We start from the raw sequence: 23,352 nt of genomic DNA, 5'->3' as shown, positions 1-23,352 counted from the left end.
ACATACATATATGGATGTAGCTTCATGTGTGGCAGGATATTTCATACATTTCTATACCTTTATTTTTTTATTTTGAACTAATTTCAGACTTATGAAAGTACTGTGAAAATAGTAGTGTGACAATATATTTTCACCTCACTTCCACTTATGTTACCATTGTATGTATCCATAGGGCATATTTCAAAACTAAAAAGTCTTTTGAGTGTAATGGTTTTTCCAGTGGTGTCATTTTTCTGTTCAAGGATCTGGTCAGGATCTCATCATATTTAGTCATCATGTCTCCTTTATTTCTTCCCATCTTTGATGATTCTCTAGTCTTTCCTTCTCTTTTGTGACCTTGACTTCAGTCAATCATTTTGTAGCGTGTCCTTTTATTAGGACTTATCTGATGCTTTTTCATGATTAGATGCCAATGTAGCACTGGGAAAGAGGCTGCAGAGATGTGATCACGTGTCCTTGTGACATTATGTCGGGGGCTGCAGGATGTTGTGTGAGCTGCTGGTGGTGAAGGTAACCCTGATCACTTGGCTGAGAAGTCACTTGCCTGGATTCTCCACTGTAAGCTCACTGTTTTCCCCCTTGTAACTACTAAGTATTTTGGAAGAGAGAGAGCTGTTCCAGAATGGTTTCTCTGGTGTCTCCTTTCAATGTGTATGTGTGTGTGTTAAGTCACTTCAGTTGTGTCCAACTTTGCAGCCCAATGGACTGTAGGTCACCAGGCTCCTCTGTCCATGGGGTTCTCCAGGCAAGAATACTGGGGTTGGTTGCCATACCCTCCTCCAGGGGATCTTCCCGACCCAGGGATCTTCCCCACATGCCTCTATACATGAGCAATAGCACTGTCTAAAAAAAATATACATACCCCAATTTTAAAATACTTTCTTGCTAAGGTATTTTGTCCTGGGGGCAAAATTAAATCTGGAAAACATTCCTCTTCTCTTATGTCTCCTGCATTGGCAGGTGGGTTCTTTACCACTAGTGCCACCTGGGAAGCCCTTCAATATGTATACATCCTTTTAAAAATTGTGTACATGCCCTTACTTTTTGGCACCACGAGATGATAAAAATACCAAAGAAATATGTTTATAAATGTCTATTTTATTTATGCATATATATTTTAATATGTGATGACATGTTTCACATATCGATCTGTTAATTTTGGAGATTATTCCATATCTGGACATATACAAATAAGCCATTTAAAAATGCTAAATAATATTCAGTGTATAGATGTTGTATGACTTATTTTTATTAGCCTTAGTTGATGTTAACTTTTAATCTTTTGCTACAATAAACAGTGTATGTGAGAAGACATTTGTAGGATGAATTCCTTCCTAACAAAGTGTTTGTTGTTGGGTTTTTTTGCTTTTTAATACTTGGCCATTCCTGGAAATATCACAGGATTTTTTTTTATTATGAAATATAATACACAAGTAGAAAAATGCACAAAGCATGAATGTAGAGGTCAGTGAATTATGACGATGTGATTATCCATGTGATTATCCCAGGTTTAAAAAAATAGACCATTGTCCACAAGCACGTGCCCTTCCCAGGCGCTCCCCTTCTTAGCAAAATCAGGATAATCACTTCCTTGTTTTTATTTGTAATTTTATCATCTCAGCTTTCATTCCTAAACATTATATGTAACTTTTATTTTATGAAAAAGTAGAAAAGTACATGTTGTATGATTTCAAGCCCAGTTTTTTGTATTCGCGTTCATTTTTGGGCTTCCCCAATGACTCAGATGGTAAAGAATCTGCCTGCTATGTGGGAGACCTGGGTTCAATCTCTGGGTCGGGAAGATCCCCTGGAGAAGGGAACGGCTACCCACTCCAGTATTCTTGCCTAGAGAATCCCATGGACAGAGGAGCCTGGCGGGTTACAATCTGTGGGACTGCAAAGAGTCGGACACGACTAAGTGACTAACACCCTTTTTTGTATTCAGCATGCTTTGTGAGATTTACCCATTGTGTTGCCTGGGCTTGTGATTCATTCATTTTCCTCATTATATAGTATTTCTCTGTCATTCATGTCATTCATCCATCCATCCATTCATTCATTCTCTGTCATTCATGTCATTCATCATTCGTCCATTCATCCATGTCATTCATACCATGTCATTCATCCATTCTAATACTGATGAGTTCCCTCCTCCTCCCCGCCCCCGCCACCCCAGTTTCTGGCTATTATAATCAGTGCTACAGTGAACATTCTTGTATAAGTACATTCTGTACTTATCAGCTCAGGCTACCACCACAAAATACCACAGACTGAATATTTAAACAGCAAATTCACTTTCTTACAGTTCTGGGGACTGGATCCTAATGGCCTTGGATGAGCTGGGGAGGTGGCGGGCTTAGGGAAGGCTGTGAGACTGTTTGGGGGTCTCTTTTTGTAAGGATGCCAATCCTCTCAGATTAGGGCTCCCCCTCATGACTTCACGTAACCCTAATTAGGCTGTATCTCTAGATACAGTCACATTGGGGGTGGGGCTTCAATGTAGGACCTTTTGGGAGAGACACAATTCCATTCAGAACAGTCTCCCAGGACACACACACACACACACACACTATTTTAGCTTTTGTCTTTGGTGTGTAATTTACAGGCATGCATTGTTTTATTGTGCTTTGTTTTATTGCACTTCAAAGATACTGTTTCTTTGCAAACTGAAGTTTTGTGGAAACTGCGTTGTCAGGTAATGATTATCAGTTTTTAGCAAGAAAGTATTTTTAAATTAAGGTATGTACTTTTTTTTAGAACAATGCTATTGCACACGTATAGAAGTATAAATGGAACATTTATATGCACTGGGAAACCGAAACCATGTGTGTGACTTGATTTATTGTAGTATTTGCTTTATCACAGTGGTCTGAACCAAGTATTTCTGAGCTCTGCCTGTACCTAGAATTCAGTAGAAAATCTTAGTAATTTAATGATAGATTCCCACACAGAAAGACAGAGTCTCCGTACACTTTTCCCCAAGCTTGCAGGGCCTGGAAGCACCGATCCTCCACGGGTCTCACGGACAGGGTGGGTCACTTTCCCCTCTCTGGTCCTTAGCCTGTGTCTTCTACCTGCCGGTGACAGAGCCCCACGCAGACGTCACTGCTGTAAGCACAGACGGCTTCCTGGAGGAAGGTGTGTCGTTTCGCAGGCTGTCGTCTCTGAGCTGGCACTTGATCTGTGGCCGTGCTATCACTTCGCGTGTCTGGCAGCTCCCTGCAGCCGTGGCATCTGATGCCCCAGTGGTCCCTGGCCGCGTGTCCCTCCTGCTCCTTCTGTGCCATAAGCTGGGTCCCTGGGTTGGAGCTGGTGTTACCCGGGGTCCTGTATTGGTGATGCTGGCTGAGCTCCTGGGGGCGAAATCCCATCTGGAAAACACCTCTTCATGTCAGAACAACTGGTTGCCCTTTTCAAGAGGAGAAGGGGGTCCGATGTAGTCAGCTACCTCCTAAGGGATGGGGTGGTCTTCTTGGAGTGGCGCCATGCTGGGGACTCAGCTCTGGCTCTGTTGCTGATGGCACTAGCCCTCAGCAGGGGTGGTCACTAGACCAGCCTGGGTGACCGGGAGCCCAGGCCGCACAGGTCCACACACAGCATCACTCCCTCCTCCGTGGCTGATCTCTCCCCGTGAGCATGTGCCGTGCTGTGGGGGCCAATGACAGCGATCAGCCAGCACCAGCTCCCGGGCTGGTTAGTCCGCCTGGCCTGGAGGGTGGGTAACAAACACCAGAAAAGCATACCTACACCTCCGTGGATCCAAACACTTGCCTCTACCCAGACCTCCTGTCTTCTGGCCGCCCTTTGCTGGTGGGATGGACTTTTTCCCAGTTAATAGGGAGGACATTGCCACTCACTGCATATGAGGCTGTATGTGTTTTAACTTTGGGCCACTCAGCACGCAGTGGATGACCAGGGGCACCATCTGAAGTTCTTCCCGTGGGGGGATTTCCCCCCTCACTGTCTTTAATGGCCACTGCCATGCAGCCAGAAGTGTGAGCCGAGGGACGACGGGGTCTCTTCCAGCAGCTCCTTGATCCCTACGGTCCTGCTTGCTGATGCCCCAGCTATACCACTCACCCCAGCTATGCGACTTCTGTCTCATAGGGGACAGCTACGTGGCCCACCTGACCTGATGACCTGCTGGGTCTCACAGGACCCAGCTCCCGGATTCCGCATGTGCCGCATGGTCACGTGGTACCCTACAGCCATCACCAGGGCCCGTGATGGCCAGGAGTGCTTTTCAAAGGGCGTGTGAGTCTGCAGCACAGACGCTGTGGCCAGGCCCATAGGGTCTGCATTATGACGTGCCCACTGGGGTTTGCCATGAACTCCAAGTGGCACTATTTCCCCACAACTGATACCCCACCCTATAGAATCTGCAGGGCTGCCTGCATCACAGCCTGGAACTGCCAGTCCTTTTCTGCTCTCAAGGTGAAAAGTGAAAGTGACTCAGTCGTGTCTGACTCTGCGACCCCATAGACTATACAGTCCATGGGATTCTCCAGGCCAGAATACGGGAGTGTGTAGCCTTTCCCTTCTCCAGAGGATCTTCCCAACCCAGGGATGGAACCCAGGTCTCCCTCATTGCAGGTGGATTTTTTACCAGCTGCGCCCCGAGGGAAGGCTCTGCTTCTCCCAGGAACTAAAGGAAAGACCGAACACTGCTGCCACCTTGTGGAAAGTTTTTGTAACTAAAACTTTATCTTTGGTGTTCGCCAGCACCTCAGTTCACAAGGGCTGGGATTCTGTTAAAGACAGAGGCCCTCAGGAAATGTCCTGGGGTGTGTGTTGGAGAAATAACTCCAAGCACACCTGACTTTCAGGAACTCAATTGTCCAAGTTAAAGGGTCCTGACCCTCGTTAAGGAAAAAAAAAAAGATAAACTTCTACAACAGGATAAGATGCTAAGTAACAATCCCGAATTCCTGCCTGAATGCTAATGAAAATGACAATGGGAAATAAATCCCACCAGTCACAATCACCATCATCACAAATCTACAAACAATAAATGCAGGCGGGAGCCTGGAGGAAAAAGAATGCCTCTAAGCTCTCAGTGGGAATATACACTGGCAACTGTCAGCTTGATGGACAGTCTCTGAATGCCTGAAAACAAACTCAGAGAGATCAAAACTATGATCTGACAGCCCCACACCTTGGCCTATATTCTGAGAAAACCATCAATGAAAAGGTGCATGCACAAAACGTACACTGCGGCACTGCTTCTGTTTCCAAGTCCTGGCTCGTTCTGCTCCCCACAGATTGGCCAATGAATTTGAAAGAGGAGGGGTTGAGGCAAGGAAGAGACTTTAATAGAGGAGCTGGCTGACCAAGAAGATGGCAGGCTAGCACCTTGAAATAACCATCTTCTCAGGGCCTGGTTGCCAGGCTCTTTTATGGATCAGAGATGAGTGGGGGAGTGAGGAAACAAACTTAAAATCCTTGCAAATGTCCCCTAGAATGGCTAGCCTCAGGCAGGGGAATGTGTTAGTTTCACTTTGAGAGGGTAAAAGGTCAGTTTTTCATTCCAGTCCCTAAGAAAGCCTGTAAGGCATGGTTCCGGCGAGGCAGAAAAGGAAAGACGACCTCAACAGAAGTAGGTTACCTTTATTCAGGCAAGGAGGGGCGACAGTCGGCCTAATGACCAGGCTGAGCGCCGAAAGGGATCAGGGAGGCTTCATACTTATAGGGAGGTTTGTGGAAGCGATAAGGGAAACGTCAATCAAGTGGGATATTTTGAGTATTCTTTTGTTGAGATGACACTTGTAGTTGGGCAGGGGGTGATAAGTCTTCTGGGCGGGTGTAGGGGGTGGTAGGTTTCCGGACAGGGGGTGATAAGTCCCAGATAGATGCAGCTGGCCTGGAGCATCAGGATGGAACTAAAGTTATGCTTTGTTTTCTCCGAAGTTAGATGATTCAGCAAGGGGCCTTTGAGACTGTTGTTCTCTTTTCTAGGCCCAAAAGACTCCCTCATTCCAGACCCTGAAATCATAAGAAAAAGGGAAAAAGGGCGCCGTATCTCTCTGGCTACTTCCTGCTGGATAGGGGCAACGATTTTGGGTCTGGAATGGAGGATCGTCCTAGGGCCCACAGTCTCCTTTTTCTGAGCTTGAGGTGAGGCTCTCGAGAAGAAGAATGGTCTTGACCTGATCTCGAGAGATGGCCAGAATCCGTTCTTGGAGAAACCTTTGAAAGAGATTAAAGAGACAGGGTCCAAATAAGAGGAATAGAATGATAAGTACCAATGGTCCCAGGAAAGGGAGCAACCAAGGGAGTATCTGTTGGAACAGGTTTTGGGGAATGTAAAGGTTTTGTAACTCTTTCCTGCGGCGTTCAATTCTGTCTCTAAGTTCTTTGACTAGGCCCTGGACTATGCCCGTTTCATTAACAAAATAGCAGCAGTTCTCTCCTAGGAAAAGGCAGGTCCCTCTCTTTTCTGCGGTGAGAAGGTCCTGAGGGGAGACAGTTACTAGGCCTATAGCAAGGATTAAGATTAAGAGTGCAGTTATAGTTAGAAAGACAGGGAGAGGCCAGTCAGGGTGAGGGACAGAAGGCCCCAAGTTGGTGGTTGTTTGAATCTGAGGAGGAACAGTGCTCATTAGGATGTAGAATGATGTAGAGAATGAGAGTAAAGAAATCAATTTTGTCTGGAGTCAGGTTGTAGAAGGTTCCCTGGAGCCACAGTTGAGACACCAGTGTAGTCAGGTCTTTGAAGGAGGTTCCTGTCGGGGCGCTGATCCAGAGGTCTTGTAGTAGTTGGGTCAGGAACAGTTGTAGGTTGAAGAGAGTCCAGGTCATTCAGTGTCTTTTCCGATGGTTGACAGGGGTTGTCGCCGGGTGAATTTTAAGGAGGTGGGTCCTGTGAGGGAGACCTGATAGGTGTCATTTAAGGAGGACAGCGCAGGATTAGAGGTGACCCGTTTTAGACGAGAGAGGTGTACCCAGGAGGTGACCTTTTCGAGTTTAGCTGCAGTTGGGGTAAGGAGGATGACTTTGAACGGTCCCTGCCACTTTGGGGTTAGGTCACCCTGGGGATTATCAGACAGATAGACCATGTCCCCAATTTGTATAGGGGGCAGGGAGGCTTGGGGGTCAGGGGCAGGCAGATTGTGGTTGACGTATCTCCAGAGGGCATTGCGGAGTTGCGCCAGCAGAGGGGAGTGTAGGAAGCTTGGTATGGGAGGAGGTTCAGAGGGGAGTCCAGGAGGGAGCATGGGCCGTCCATACATCACCTCAAAGGGGCTCAGCCCCAGGGGCTTTCTGGGCAAAGCCCGTATTCTGAGGAGAACAATTGGTAAAAGTTTAGTCCAATCCAGGTGTACCTCGAGGGTTAGTTTGGTAAGGGTTTTTTTGATTATTCTATTCATCCTTTCTACCTTTCCTGAGGACTGGGGACGGTATGGAATGTGAAATTTCTAGGGTATTTGTAAGAATTGGACAAGTTGTTGGGTGACCTTGGATGTAAATTCTGGGCCATTATCAGACTGTAGGGATGAAGGCAGCCCAAACCTGGGGATAATTTCTGTGAGGAGAATTTGGGCCACGGTATGGGCTCTTTTGTTTGTAGTGGGAAATGCTTCTACCCATCCCGAAAATGTGTCTATAAGGACTAGTAGGTATCTGACTCTCCGGACCCGGGGCATATGAGTAAAGTCTATCTGCCAATCTTGTGCTGGGAGGCTGCCTCGCATTTGATGGGTTGGAAAGGATGTCGGTTTAAGGTTGGAATTGGGGTTAGTACGTTGACATGTTTGACAGGAGCGGGTAAGGTTATCTAAATATTGTTGGTCAGCATTGGATATGGGGAAGTGGTTACGGAGGAACTGCTGGAGTGTTTTGGATGAGGGATGGAAAAGTGAGTGTAGATAAGAGAGGATTTCTCTGGTGGTGGGAGGGTCGGGTGGAGTCAGAGCTAAGATGACAGGGGACTGGAGGGAAGGATGGGACAGTGCTATCTCTTTTGCCTTCTGGTCTGCAACATTGTTGTAGGCTGATATGAGACTTCCCTTTTGATGTCCCCTACAGTGGAGGACAGCGGCTTTGTTTGGTAAGAGTGCTGCCTCTAGAAGTTTGTGAATCAGGTCTGAATTAATAATAGGGGATCCCTTTTGGGTTAGGAAACCTCTTTTTCTCCATATTAGGATGTTTGAGTGAAGTATGTTATAGGCATATTTGGAGTCTGTGTGTATGTTAACCCTTAGATTTTTAGCCAGAGTTAAAGCTCTGGTGAGAGCTATCAGTTCTGCCTGTTGGGAGGTGGTGTGAGGTGGCAGCGGTGAAGCTTCAATTGTCTGGGTTTTATGATTGTGACGAAGGTCTCCCTGGATGATGGCATATCCTGCTGCAAACGGTGGGGATTTTTGAGAGCTGCCATCAACGAACCAGTGTGGGGTGTCTGGGTCTAGGATGGGCTGATCTGTTATATGTTGGAAGGGGTTTTGGGTAAGATCTACTGTTAGGCTGCAGCTATGTAGGAGGGAGTCTGTTGTAGAGGACATGGGTAATAAGCTGGCGGGGTTAAGGGGAGAGCAGGGGGAGAACGAGAGCTGAGGGTCGAGGAGAAAGGCATGTAGGACCTGTACCCTGGAAGGGGGAAGGGAGAGGAAAGCCCGATGTGACAGCAAGTCTCAGAAGGTGTGTGGAGAACAGACTGTTAAAGGGGCATGTCTAGAGAGTTTATTTGCTTCGGGTACGAGGGCTGCGATAGCAGCCATGGCCTGTATGCAGGGAGGCCACCCCTTGGTCACCATGTCCAGCTGTTTTGACAGATAGGCTGTGGGAGCCCAGCTGTCTCCAGCCCGCTGACATAGAAGCCCCAGGGCCTGTCCTTGGTTGGAATGTGCAAAGAGAAAGAATGGTCTGGTGTGATCTGGCAGGTGGAGAGTTGGCACTCGGAGGAGGCTCTGGGTGAGTTGGTGAAGAGGATTGGCCAGCGAGGAACGATTAAAGAGGGGCTCATCTAGACATCTTTTAGTTGCCTCATAGAGCGGCTTTGCAATGAGGGAGAAGTTGGGGATCTAGATACGGAAAAAATTTAGGAGGCCGAGGATAGACAGGAGTTCCCTTTTTGTTTTTGGAAGTGGACCTTTGGAAGTGGACCTTTGTTTTGGAAGTTAATTAAGGCCTGGATTCTATCTGGGGGAATAGTTCTTTGTTGATGGGATATGGAAAGTCCCAGGTAGGTGACTTTTGTCTGGACTATTTGGGCCTTAGATTGGGATACCCGATAACCCCAGGATCCCAAGGCCTCAAGGAGTTTGGCAGTATGTTGGAGGCAGAGTTTTCGGGTTGAGCTACAAAGGAGGAGGTCATCTACGTATTGGAGGAGATGACTCGGGGCTAGGTTGAGAGTCTGTAGGTCCTTTTGTAAAGCCTGTCCAAAAAAGTGAGGACTGTCTCTGAACCCCTGGGGGAGAACTGTCCATGTTAGCTGTTGGGAAACGTGAGTCTCGGGGTCTTGCCAGGTGAAGGTGAAAAGAGGTTGGGAGAGGGGGTGGAGGGGGATAGTGAAAAAAGCGTCTTTGAGATCTAATACTGTGAAGTGGGTTGCAGTCGGGGGTATGGTAGACAGAAGGGTGTAAGGGTTAGGGACTACTGGGAATGTCGGCATAATAGCCTCATTGATTTTTCTCAGGTCCTGGACGAGTCTCCAAGAGTTTGGTCTCTTTCTTACTGCCAGAATAGGCGTGTTGTGTGGTGAATGGGTAGGAATTAGGATAGAGGCTTGAAGAAGACGGTCTATGATAGGCTTAAGTCCCTTGTGGGCCTCTGGGGTGAGAGAATACTGTTGTTGGGTGATTATAGTCGAGGGGTCTTTTAGGGTAATGTGGACTGGGGGATGATGTTTGGCTATTGAGGGGTGATCAGTGTTCCAGACTTGGGGGTCTAAGGCAGGTAGATCTAAGGGAAGGTCAGGGGTGAGGGATAGGGACTGTCCAGGTGCCATTTGCATGCAGAATATAGAGACTGTATCGAGGGGGGGTATGGTAATAAAGACCCCCAATTTGGATAACACATCTCTCCCTAGAAGTGCCATTGGGCACTGAGGCATTATAAGGAATGAGTGTATAAGGGTTGATTTTCCAAATTGACAGAGTAATGGAGGGCTGATTTTTGGCCTTAGGGGAACTCTAGAGACCCCCTTGATTGTGATTTCTGAGTCTTGAGTTGGGCCAGAGTAGGAAGTTAAGAGAGAGAAAGTGGCTCCAGTGTCTATTATAAAAGAGGTCTTTTTTCCGGCCACTACCCTGTCTACCCTAAGTTTCGAGCTCGTGTTCAAGACACGGGCCGGGGGGCTGGAACCCGGGCCCCATCATTGGAACAATTTTTGTAGAGTTGGGCTGGGGTTCCGGGGAGAAGTGGGGATCTCCTCAGATGCGCCAGGGCGTCCCTGTGGACATTCCACTCTCCAGGTCTGGGAAGTGGGGACCTCCCCAGGGGTGCCAGGGCACTCCCGGGGACAGCCCATCTTCTAGTGTCCCCATTGGCCACAGGTTGGGCATGCTTTTGTCGGGGGCCGCGGGTTTGGGCATGCCTTTGCCCAGTGTCCTGACTGGTTGCATCGGAAGCAGGGTCCGGGGGGAGTCTTAAGACCCGTTCTGGGATGACTTGGGCCAGGCTGATTTTTTTCTTTAATTGCTGCTGCCAAAAGGGCATATTTAGTTTTTTTTTCACGTTCTTTTTCTCTCTTAGCCTCCTCCTCTCTATTATTGAACACCTTGAAGGCTACTTCTAGAAGGTCTCTCTGGGGGGTCTCAGGGCCCTTTTCTAGTTGGCGAAGCTTGCGTCTGATGTCAGGGGCAGATTGACTGATGAACTGAATGAAGGTACAGTAACCCAGAAGGAGTAGTGATATCTAGGTTGGTATACTTTTGGACTGCCTCTGTGAGGCGTGCCAAGAATAAGGCTGGATTTTCGTCTGCCCCTTGGGTGTCTTCCCTGACTCTATCATAATTGACATGGATATGAGTATTTTTCTTCTATCTGGCTCATATCTGACAATGAAAATGGCACATGGACTCGGGTGGGGCCCTCGGGTCCTGCGACCTCTCTTAGGGGAAACATGTGCTGGGTACGTGACCGTGTGGCAGGGGGGGAAGGAAGGAGGGAGGGGGAGTCAGGAGAGGTTTCAGTGCCAGTAGGTGAGTTGGATGAAGGGGAAGGAGAGGGGCGGCGGGGTGGCGGGTAGGGAGGGGGCTCGTCCGCGGGGTCGAACTCTGGGGGTGCAGAAAGTTGCGGTCTGCGGTTAATTGAGGAAGAAGAGCTCTTTTGCTTGGGAGGCAAGGTGCATAGAAGGACTTCGTGGGTGGAGCAGGCCTGGCATAGGGAGGGCCTGCTCCGAAGAGCCCAAAAGGCTTGGGCATAGGGGATCTCCGACCACTTGCCATTCCGTTTAAGGAAGTCAGTGAGATTTTGGAGAATGTTAAAGTCAAATGTGCCGACCTCAGGCCAGCGGTCTTGATTGTCTAATTGATATTGAGGCCAAATCTGTGTACAGAGTTGCTTTAAGCGGTTAGCTTTGAGTTCAGTGAGTGAGAGTGGTTTGAGATTTTAACACAGGCCAGAGGGGAATCTTTTGGGACAGAGTGGCCAGACCCCATAATTGAAAGGCAAGCAGAGGCTCCTATTGGGAACTCGAGTCGTCACCCGCAGTCGCAATAGGAGTTATGAGAAGAGAGCTCTGTGTCGAGGTGGAGCGTCCCCCACCGTCGCCCACAGAGTGGCCCTGGGCCGGGGGTCCCTGGGACCCGGAGAGGACTGAATTCTAGGGCGCCTCTAGAACTCCGTCCGGATCGGATCTTACCTTAATCTAGGGGCCGGCTGGAGTGGAGTGTTGCATGTAGAGCGGTCGAATGGCAAGAGGTCCCTATTCTGGAGGTCGTCAGAGAGAGAGAGAAAAGGGGGTAGAGCCGAGGCCTGGGGGTACGCAAATCATCAATAAAGTCTTAGCACAAGACTTGCACCGCTCACGGAGGCACTAGGCGTCCCCGAGGGGAACTTAAGAGCCCTGGCAGAGAAGTGAGCTCGGAGGATGTTTGCGCTCCCAGACTCCGGGGAAAAGGGGAAAACAGTGAGAGGGAGGGAAAGTGAGAGAGAGTGAGACGAGTGCCTCGCCCCCTCCCGGGTTTCGGCACCAAAAATGTAAGGCATGGTTCCGGCGAGGCAGAAAAGGAAAGACGACCTCAACAGAAGTAGGTTACCTTTATTCAGGCAAGGAGGGGCGACAGTCGGCCTAATGACCAGGCTGAGCGCCGAAAGGGATCAGGGAGGCTTCATACTTATAGGGAGGTTTGTGGAAGCGATAAGGGAAACGTCAATCAAGTGGGATATTTTGAGTATTCTTTTGTTGAGATGACACTTGTAGTTGGGCAGGGGGTGATAAGTCTTCTGGGCGGGTGTAGGGGGTGGTAGGTTTCCGGACAGGGGGTGATAAGTCCCAGATAGATGCAGCTGGCCTGGAGCATCAGGATGGAACTAAAGTTATGCTTTGTTTTCTCCGAAGTTAGATGATTCAGCAAGGGGCCTTTGAGACTGTTGTTCTCTTTTCTAGGCCCAAAAGACTCCCTCAAAGCCAATGCCAGAGAATGCTCAAGCTACCACACAATTGCACTCATCTTACACACTAGCAATGTAATGCTCAAAATTCTCCAAGCTAGGCTTCAACAGTACTTGAACCGTGAACTTCCAAATGTTCAAGCTGGATTTAGAAAAGGCAGAGGAACCAGAGATCAAATTGCCAACATCTGTTGGATCATCGAAAAAGCAAAAGAGTTCCAGAAAAATATCTATTTCTGCTTTATTGGCTATGCCAAAGGCTTTGACTGTGTGGATCACCACAAACTGCAAAATCTGAAAGAGATGGGAAGACAGTGTCACGAACCTCTGTCCATAGTTCATCAGGCTCTCTGTCTATCAGATCTAGTCCCTTAAATCTATTTCTCACTTCCACTGTATATTCATAAGGGATTTGATTTAGGTCATACCTGAATGATCTAGTGGTTATCCCTACTCTCTTCAGTTTAAGTCTGAACTTGGCAATAAGGAGTTCATGATCTGAGCCACAGTCATCTCCCGGTCTTGTTTTTGCTGACTGTATAGAGCTTCTCCATCTTTGGCTGCAAAGAATATAATCAATCTGATTTCGGTGTTGACCATCTGGTGATGTCCATGTGTAGAGTCTTCCCTTGTGTTGTTGGAAGAGGGTGTTTGCTATGACCAGTGTGTTCTCTTGGCAAAACTCTATTAGCCTTTGCCCTGCTTCATTCCATACTCCAAGGCCAAATTTGCCGGTTACTCCAGGTGTTTCTTGACTTCCTACTTTTGCATTCCAGTCCCCTATAATGAAAAGGACATCTTTTTTGGGTGTTAGTCCTAACAGGTCTTGTAGGTCTTCATAGACCGTTCAACTTCGGCTTCTTCAGCGTTACTGGTTGGGGCATAGGCTTGGATTACTGTGATATTGAATGGTTTGCTTTGGAAACGAACAGAGATCATTCTGTTGTTTTTGAGATTGCATCCAAGTACTGCATTTCAGACTCTTTTGTTGACCATGATGGCCACTCCATTTCTTCTAAGGGATTCCTGCCCACAGTAGTAGATATAATGGTCATCTGAGTTAAATTCACCCATTCCAGTCCATTTTAGTTCGCTGATTCCTAGAATGTCGACATTCACTCTTGCCATCTCCTGTTTGACCACTTCCAGTTTACCTTGATTCATGGACCTAACATTCCAGGTTCCTATGCAATATTGCTCTTTACAGCATCGGACCTTGCTTCTATCACTAGTCCCATCCACAACTGGGTATTGTTTTTGCTTTGGCTCCATCCCTTCATTCTTTCTGGAGTTATTTCTCCAATAATCTCTAATAGCATATTGGGCACCTACTGACCTGGGGAGTTTCTCTTTCAGTATCCTATCATTTTGCCTTCTCATACTGTTTATGGGGTTCTCAAGGCAAGAATGCTGAAGTGATTTGCCATTCCTTCTCCAGTGGACCACATTCTGTCAGACCTCTCCACCACGACCCGTCTGTCTTGGGTGGTCCCACATGGCATGGCTTAGTTTCATTGAGTTAGACAAGACTGTGGTCCTGTGATCAGATTGGCTAGTTTTCTGTGATTATGGTTTTAGTGTGTCTGCCCTCTGATGCCCTCTAGCAACACCTAGCGTCTTACTTGGGTTTCTCTTACCTTGGATGTGGGGTATTTCTTCACGGCTGCTCCAGTAAAGCGCAGCTGGTTAGAGGAAGGCAAATCAAAAGTCCAGTGAGCTATCACCTCACACCAGTCAGAATGGCCATCTCAGAGAATCTCCAAGAATACATGTTGCGGAGGATGCAGAGAGAAGGGAACTCTCCTGCACTCTTGGTGGGAATGTAAATTGGTACATCCATTAGGCAAAGAGTATGAAGTTTCTTTTTTTTTTTTTTAATTTCTTTTTCTTTTATTTATTTATTTTTTTCCATTTATTTTTATTAGTTGGAGGCTTATTACTTTACAATATTGTAGCGGTTTTTGCCATACATTGACATGAATCAGCCATGGGTGTATGCGGGGAGCGGCTTGAAAGAGCTGACTCTGGGAGCTGCCTTGATTGATTATCAAGGGTCTGTTCGCAGACATAGCTCTCTGTCCCGCCACCCCTCTGAAATTTACTATCCAAGTTAACTCCTAACAGACCATTAGTGAGCCTTGAATGCACACAAGGTGCAGATAGATGGCTTTGCACGACTGCCCTTAAGATAAGTAGGATGCCTTTGGCGCCAGGAGAGAGCTCTGGTGATTGTTATCTTAAAGATGATGTACATGGGGAAGAATTTTCTTTGGGATGCCTCTCTTCTTGGTTTAGTATATATGTAACCCTGAGAAATAAAGAATCATCGTTGACTGCAGCGATCCTCTCGACCCCATCTGTTCTGTCTCCTTTTTTCTTAGCCTAAAGGAACGCGTAGTGTTGCTTGCTGAAATCTTCCGGCTGGCCCGGCAGGTGTACATGTATTCCCCATCCTGAACCCCCCTCCCACCTCCCTCCCCATCCCATCCCTCTGGGTCATCCCAGTGCACCAGCCCCAAGCACTTGTCTCATGCATCCAACCTGGACTGGTGATCTGTTTCACACTTGATAGCATACATGTTTCGATGCTGTTCTCTCAGATCATCCCACCCTCGCCTTCTCCCATAGAGTCCAAAAGTCTGTTCTATACATCCATCTTTTTTCTGTCTTGCATATAGGGTTATCGTTACCATCTTTCTAAATTCCATATATATTCGTTAGTATACTGTATTGGTCCTTATCTTTCTGGCTTACTTCACTCTGTATAATGGGCTCCAGTTTCATCCATCTCATTAGAACTGATTCAAATGTATTCTTTTTAATGGCTGAGTAATATTCCATTGTGTATATGTACCACAGCTTCCTTATCCACTCATCTGCTGATGGGCATCTAGGTTGCTTCCATGTCCTGGCTATTATAAACAGTGCTGCAATGAACATTGGGGTGCATGTGTCTCTTTCAGATCTGGTTTCCTCAGTGTGTATGCCCAGTGGGATTGCTGGGTCGTATGGCAGTTCTATTTCCAGTTTTTTAAGGAATCTCCACGCTGTTCTCCATAGTGGCTGTACTAGTTTGCATTCCCACCAACAGTGTAAGAGGGTTCCCTTTTCTCCACACCCTCTCCAGCATTTATTGCTTGTAGACTTTTGGATAACAGTCATTCTGACTGGCATGTAATGGTACCTAAATGTAAGACCAGAAACTATAAAACTCCTAAAGGAGAACATAGGCAAAACACTCTCTGACATAAATCACAGCAAGATCCTCTATGACCCACCTCCAAGAAAAATGGAAATAAAAGCAAAAATAAACAAATGGGACCTAATGAAACTTAAAAGCTTTTGCACAACAAAGGAAACTATAAACAAGGTGAAAAGACAGCCTTCAGAATGGGAGAAAATAATAGCAAATGAAGAAACAGACAAAGGATTAATCTCAAAAATATAGAAGCAACTCATGAAGCTCAATTCCAGAAAAATAAATGACCCAATCAAAAAATGGGCTAAAGATCTAAACAGACATTTCTCCAAAGAAGACATACAGATGGCTAACAAACACATGAAAAGTTGCTCAATGTCGCTCATTATCAGAGAAATGAAGTTTCTTTTAAAAAACTAAACATAGAAGTAGCATAGCAATCCCACACCTGGATGTAAATACAGAGGAAACCAAAATTTGAGAAGACGCCTGCAGCTCTATGATCACAGCTGCACTAGGACCATAAGCAAGACGCAGCAGCAGTCTAGGTGTGGAACACAGATGAGCAGATAAAGAAGATGGGGTACCTAGACATAATACAATATTACTCAGCCATTAAAGAGGACCAAACAATGGCATTTCCAGATAACAGGAGGAAAGTAGAGGTGATCATTCTAAGTGAAGTAGGGGAGAAAGGGCAAGACAAGAATCATATGGTATCACTTCTAAGTGGAATCTAAAAAATGGAGACAGATGAACTTCTTTGCCAAAGAGAAAGGGCCTCAGACTTATGGTTCCCAAGAAGAAAGTCATGGTTCCCAAGAAGGAAAAGAGGAGGACAGGGAGAAATGAGCTGGTTCAGATTAACATACACACACTATTCTTTACAAAATCATCCACAAGGACCCACTGCATAGCACAAGGAACCCTCCACAACAGTCCCATGTAAGTAATAACTTATATGGGAAAATAACCTGAAAAGAACATATATATGTCTAGCTATACATGAATCAAGAGCCTGGAAAGACACCCCCCGTCACTCATCACTGTGCTCAGTTGCTCAGTCATGTCTGATCTTTTGCAACCCCATGGACTGTAGCCAGTAGTCTCCTCTGTCCATGGAATTTTCCAGGAAAGAATACTGGCCTGAGTTGCCATTTCCTTCTCCAGGGGATCTTTCTGACTCAGGGATCGAACCTGCATCTCTTGCATCTCCTGCATTGCAGGCAGATTCTTTACTGCTGAGCCACACCAGGGAAGACCCACTCATTATTAAATAAATGCTAATCAAATCTACACTGAGGAATCCTCTGCCACTGGTCAGGATGTCCATCGTCAGAAAGATCTCCTAAGAATAAGTGCTGCAGAGGACATAGGGAAAATGGAATCCTCCTACACTCTGAGTGGGGATGTGCAAGGGTGCAGCCACGATGGAAAACAGCATGGAGCTTCCTGAAAAAAGTAAGCAGAGGAGCCATGGGATCCAGCAACCCCACTTCTGGGCTCAGATCCGGAGAATAGCACAATTTGAAATGACACATGCACCCCTGTTTTCAAGGAAGCACTATTTACAATAGCCGAGACATAGAGTCCACCAAAATGTCCAGCGACAGGAACATGAAGACTGAGTGGTCCATCTATACACTGGACTACTCCTCAGGCTCTGGGGGTGGAATCAGGATGGGAGAATGTGGGCCTCTGGCCAGCAGCTGGTTGGAAGAAGGGAGACCAGTCCTGAGGGCCAAGGGTTCCCTGAAGTCTGCAGACCCCAGTGCCCTGATGGGTTTCATCCCCAGTGGGGATGTGGGCAGGACCTGGGCCCCTTTGATGAAGCCACAGCAGCACTGGGCTCAAAAGTCTCCTGATGGCGTCTCAAACTCTGACACCGTGTTTTACAAAGGAACAAGAAAATGAAGCTGGGCCTCTGAGGGCCAGGCCTTCTGGCTCTGAGTTTCTTTCAAAAACCATCATCACCTGCATGGGTTTGGCTGTGACCCACTTGCTCCCTCCTGGCCTTTCTCCTGGTGATGATTCCAGCATCATTTCCAGCCTGGACCACTCTCCCAGGCCAGATGCATCTGTCCATCCACTGCCTCCCCATCTCACCCTGGGGGCTAACAGGCCCCTCGGAGGACTGCAATCCTGCTGCTCCCCACGCCCGGGAGGCAACCCCACCTTCCCAGGTTGCTGTTCCCAGACACCTGGTGTAACCGAGCAGGAGTCTATGGGGCCTTCCCAGGACAGACCCCGTCGTCCCTTCCTCTGCTGGAGCTCCTCTCTGAAGTATGGAGATAATAGTATCTGATGCACACTCTCTGAGTTGTTTTACAGATGCTAAAGCCCCGCTAAATGGAAGAACTTAACTACTTGATAAGCTGAACACCTAACCCCCAGAGCTTCCAGTGCCTGAGGATTTGTGAGGTTAGCCACCTGTTACCTCACCCAACAGAGAACCGTGCACCAGCGGATCACATACTCTGTGACCCCCTCCTGCACATGGCCTCTACAATTGCTTTGCTGAAATCCTCCAGGGAGTTCGGAGTTTAGAGTACAAACCACCTGTCCTCTTTGTATTGGTACTTTTGTAGTTATTGCTTCACTTTGCTTCACCACAACCTGGCATCAGTAGACTGGCTTTACTGAACTCAGGTGTGTGGACCCAAGTTTGGTTCAGTAACGCGGGGGCCTCCCAGGCTCCCACTTTCTTGTGCCCCAGTGACTGTCAGGACTTCCTTCAGAGTCCACGGCCAGTCCCCACACTAATTCTCCTCTACCCCTAATCCTGTGGTTACTCGTTACATCATGGTATTGATGATGTCCAGATGAGCCAGCTTTGCAAGGTAGACACTTCTGGACTTGACACTGGGCCCCTTTCCATGGGTAGGATGGAATGACTGTTCTCATGGCCCCCATGGTGGAAGAGCTCACCTTCTGATGAAGCCAGGCCTTGATCCTTTCCAGGTGATTCCACGGTCCTCATTCTCCCCAGACCCCCACCCACATGCCTGCTGTCTGTGCCGGTCTATATGGGACCTTGGTACTCTCCTAAAATGAACATGATTTTATACACAGATAATGCACTTCCCTGGTGGCTCAGATGGTAAAGAATCCGCCTGCAATGCAGGAGACCTGGGTTTGATCTCTGGGTTGGGAAGATCCCCTGAAGAAGGGAATGGCTACACACTCCAGTATTCTGGCCTGGAGAATTCCATGGACAGAGGAGCCTGGAAGGCTATAGCACAAGGGGTCGCACAGAGTCAGTCATGACTGAGCGATTTTCACTTTCAGTGGGTTTAACGGTGGCCCCAAAAGATGTGTCCCCCCAGAACATGTGAACAAGACTGTATCTGGAAATAGGGTTTTTGTAGATGCATTTAAAGATGTTGAGGTGAGGCCATCTTGGGTGTGGGTGGCCGGCCCTCAATCCAATTAGCAGGTTCCTTGTAAGAGAAAAAAGAAGATAGACACAGATACAGAGGACAAGCTGCATGATGAGGATGGCAGAGATGGGTGGGAGGGGGCCACAAGCCCAGGGACTCCTGGAGCTCCCAAAGCTAGAAAAGGCAGGAAGAACCCCATCCTGGAGCCCCTGGAGGGCCACAGCACCTTGATCTCAGGCATCTGGTTTGCAGGACTGTGGGAGGATGAACTCCTGTTGCTTTAAGCCACCCAGCTTGGGGTCATTTGTTAGAGAAGCCACAGAGCAGCCACAGAGACCCTGCTCTGTAGGATCCTAGAAGTGTGGGTCTCACTAAAGGCAGATGGAGGCCAGATTACAGAACCCTTGGAGTCAGCACCGGGTCCTCAGAAATGATGAAGCAGTGACTGTGATAGCTTATGGTGAATGGTGTCGGATTCATGATCTCTGAAGAAGAAGATTTAGCTGCGGGACCAGGGACAGGCTTGGTCACTCAAGAGCTTTTGTATAGCAGAGTTTTAAAGTGAAAAGGGACAGGGAAAACTTCTGACACAGACATCAGAAAGGGGTGGAGAGTGTCCCCCTCGCTAGTCTCAGCAAGGGGGCTATATACTCTTACCAATTGGTTATTACAGTAAATCAAAATACTGTCTCAATGTGTAAAGATCTTACTAGACCCACTCCCATAATACACATTTTAAAATAACAGGATTAGTCAGAAGGTTTTCAGAAGGATAAACATGTCCTCAAGCAGGATACATTGTTGTTACATAATCCTTAGTACAGAGTTTAAACTGAGTTGTTTGTTGTGTAATCATCAGTTCCAGGCTTAAAGAAAAAACAAAAACAAAAACGTTTTAGGTGACTAAGACTAAGGCATGTAGAGAAAAGAATGTGTTTGTCCTTTTCTCCTTCTTGAGAACTCCAGACCCCTCTGTCCTCCTTGGGGACCCCGGACTTCTTATCAACCTGCCTAGGAATTGACTCTCATTCCCCGCTTTTCTTTGAGGAGAATTATGTTCCCAAAGGAAAGGGGTGTCATTTTCATTCCATAACTACTTCCTGCTGTGATGGCATGCTGCCTCTAAATTGTTGAGGCAACATATGCTCCTAACCCTCAGGTTGAGGGTCTCTGATCCAGGGCCCCCAAGTAATGGTCAGAGAAGGCTGTGGCATGTGTAGGAGCCTGGACAGCTGTCTGTAACTTTAAAACTTCTAGATGGTTAGAAACAAGCCCAGTCACACAGTCACAGATGCAGAGAGAAAACAGTAAAAGCACATCGATTAGAATTATTACAATTAAGATAGATTTCCACCATGGGAAGCTAGTTAACGTTTCCCAGAGGGAGGTGACTGAGGCTTCAGGAGAATCCATGGCCTGGATCATCTTGTTCGTGTGTTTAGTAACATGAGTAACATCAGTGCTCATATCTGGTATAAATGTACAGCACTGGGTGTGAATAATGGCACAAGTTCCTCCTTGTGCAGCTGTCAGAAGATCTAAGGCCAATCTGTTTTGTAAAAACCACCTTTCTAATTTGCGTTTGTTCAGCATTAAGGGCTGCAATAGCTTTGTGAGACTCTTACAAAACCTGTTGAGTAAAGTTAGTCAGAACACCAACTCGTAGCATAACATCTGTAGTTCCCAAAGAGGGAAAGAATATTGCAGCCAGATAGACAATCATCCCAGCGGGTTTTGAGGTGTGGTAAATTAGCAGGTGTCTCTGGAAGTTCTGAAAGTATGAAGCCATGAGTAAATGTCAGACCCAGGGTGCATCTCCCTATCCAGCCAGGGGGAAGCCGTAGGTAAGGGCCACATCTTGAGTAGGTCCTGTTTGGAGCAAGCCAGGTGACTGAGGGATTGAGTCCCAGTCGGTGCCTGGCCGGGCAAGGGAGGACCTGAACTGGGATAACACAGGGATGATTGTATTGTGTATTTCTTGAGGCAAAAGTCCCAATTCTTTCCAATCATTATAATTAAGTTGTTGGCTAACTTCTGGGGATGGTTCTATTTTTCCCCAGCATATGGGAGCATGAGATAGTAGGTGTCCCTTTTTATGAGTTAGCCATATGAACTCATCCCATATTTGATAAACATCAGGTAGAAAGCCACCAGATCTAGACCCATTTACCTTCTTATGTGCAGCAAAATAGTCATTAAACCAAGTTAAAACATAATCAAAATTAAAAGTTACATTATGTCCATGATTATAGTACAATATGTTGTTACATGTTACACCAGTCCATTTTAGGATTGCTGGATGTCATCACAGAGTTGAAGAAAGTCTTTTCTTTGACGTGGAGAAACCCACCATGGGAAGTCTACGATTGGTGAGGAGGGGGAGTGCTCTGCAGGCCCAGAAATTATGTTGATTGTGGAATGCAGTGTAGGAATGAGCCCAGGACAGGAAGGCGTTGTCTTGAGGGTCAAATGGCAGACTCAGGACTGTTGGAGTCAGCAGAAGCAAGCCCACATAGATTCTCAAACCCACCTCCTTTCCTGGCTCAAAGACTGGCTTGTTTGACTCAAAGGCTGGGTCAGGAGTTAACCTCCCAGTTATGTCTGTTGAAAAGGCTGAAAGTTGAGTCACATAGTTAGTTAATTCTAAGGTTTCAAGGTCTATAAAAACGTCCATGTGTAAGAAGGGTCTTCCATAGATACATTCAAAGGGGGATAGTCCTTCCTTTTTAGGAGCAGTCCAAGCCCTCATTAAAGCTACAGGTAGAACTTTAAGCCAATTGTATTGAGTCTCTTGAGTTAACTTATGTAGATGCCTCTTAATAATGCCATTAGCCTTTTAAAGCTTTTCCGAAGATTGGGGTCCCCAGGAACAGTGTAAGTGATATTCTATTCCTACAACTTTCAACATCCCTTGAGTTACAGCAGCTTTAAAGATGGAGCCACTGTCATTTGGAACTTTAGAATTTAAGATCCCACTTACATCATGGGAAGTCAGTACAGTAAGATTAGCAAATTTATGAGCTTTAGGCATTAGCAAAACAATAGTAGCAATTACCCTTAAGGAATGTGGCCATACCCTTTTTTCTGTAAAGAACTAAACTCGGATTCTGTGGGCAAGATCAAAGTTGGAGCCTGCAGAGCAGTCTGAAGAGCCTTAAAAGGCTTTTTAGTCTCTGGGGACCAAACCAGCTTGTCGGTTTGGGCCTGCTGAGTCTCAGTTATAAGTTTATATAAAGGCCGGGCAAGTTCCTCCTAATCCAGAATCCAAATGCAATACAGGCAATAGCCTGTAATGCCCAAGAATCCTCTCAATTATCTTTAAGTCATAGGAGAAGTATGATTTAGTATACGTTCAACTGTAGAAAACATCCTTCCATTTATCATTTGACATTTTTATACCCAAAATAGGAGTGTTGCAATGACTGTTATAGGGAATTAATAGCCCTTGTTTCTTTAAATTTTCAATGATGGGTTTTTTGTTTTTTTTTTGTTTTTTTTTTTTTAAATTTTTTTATTAGTTGGAGGCTAATTACTTCACAACATTTCAGTGGGTTTTGTCATACATTGATATGAATCAGCCGTAGATTTACACTTATTCCCCATCCCGATCCCCCCTCCCACCTCCCTCTCCAAATTTTCAATGATGGGTTTTAACCCTTCCTTAACCTTGGGTTTCAGTGGATACTGCTTTTGATGTGGAAATAAATGCGGGTCTTTGAGCTTGACACCTACAGGAATAGCATTTTGTGTTCAACCCACATATTTTCCATTGGCCCACACTTTAGGATTTACATTTTGTTCAATTAATGGGAGAGAAAGAGCAGGCTCCAGATTTGTGAAAACAGAGGCCCAGACCTTGTTTAGTATATCCCTCTCCAGAAGGGGTGAGGGAGACTCTGGCACAATTAGAAACTCCTGAGAAAAATAGTACAAAGTCCCAGTTCCAGCTTAAATGATGACTGAAATAACAGTGCTTACCTCATCCAGACAGCCCCATTGCGGTAGTGGATTGGGAGGGAAGCAGACCAGGGGCTTCAGTGAGCACAGAGAAAGTTGCCCCAGTGTCCAAAAGGAAATTGACTGATTTTCCCCCCATGATTATTAATACCCAGGGTTCCTCAGGTGTAATTAGGATGGGAGCTTGTGTGGGGACCCCCGGGCATCTTCAGTCCTGATTGCCTTGAGAGTCTGACCCCAGGGACCTACACCTCAAAGGGC

Source organism: Cervus elaphus, chromosome 28, assembly GCF_910594005.1.
Source record: "Cervus elaphus chromosome 28, mCerEla1.1, whole genome shotgun sequence".
In the NCBI taxonomy this organism is placed as follows: domain Eukaryota; kingdom Metazoa; phylum Chordata; class Mammalia; order Artiodactyla; family Cervidae; genus Cervus; species Cervus elaphus.
This window is presented reverse-complemented; position numbering follows the sequence as displayed.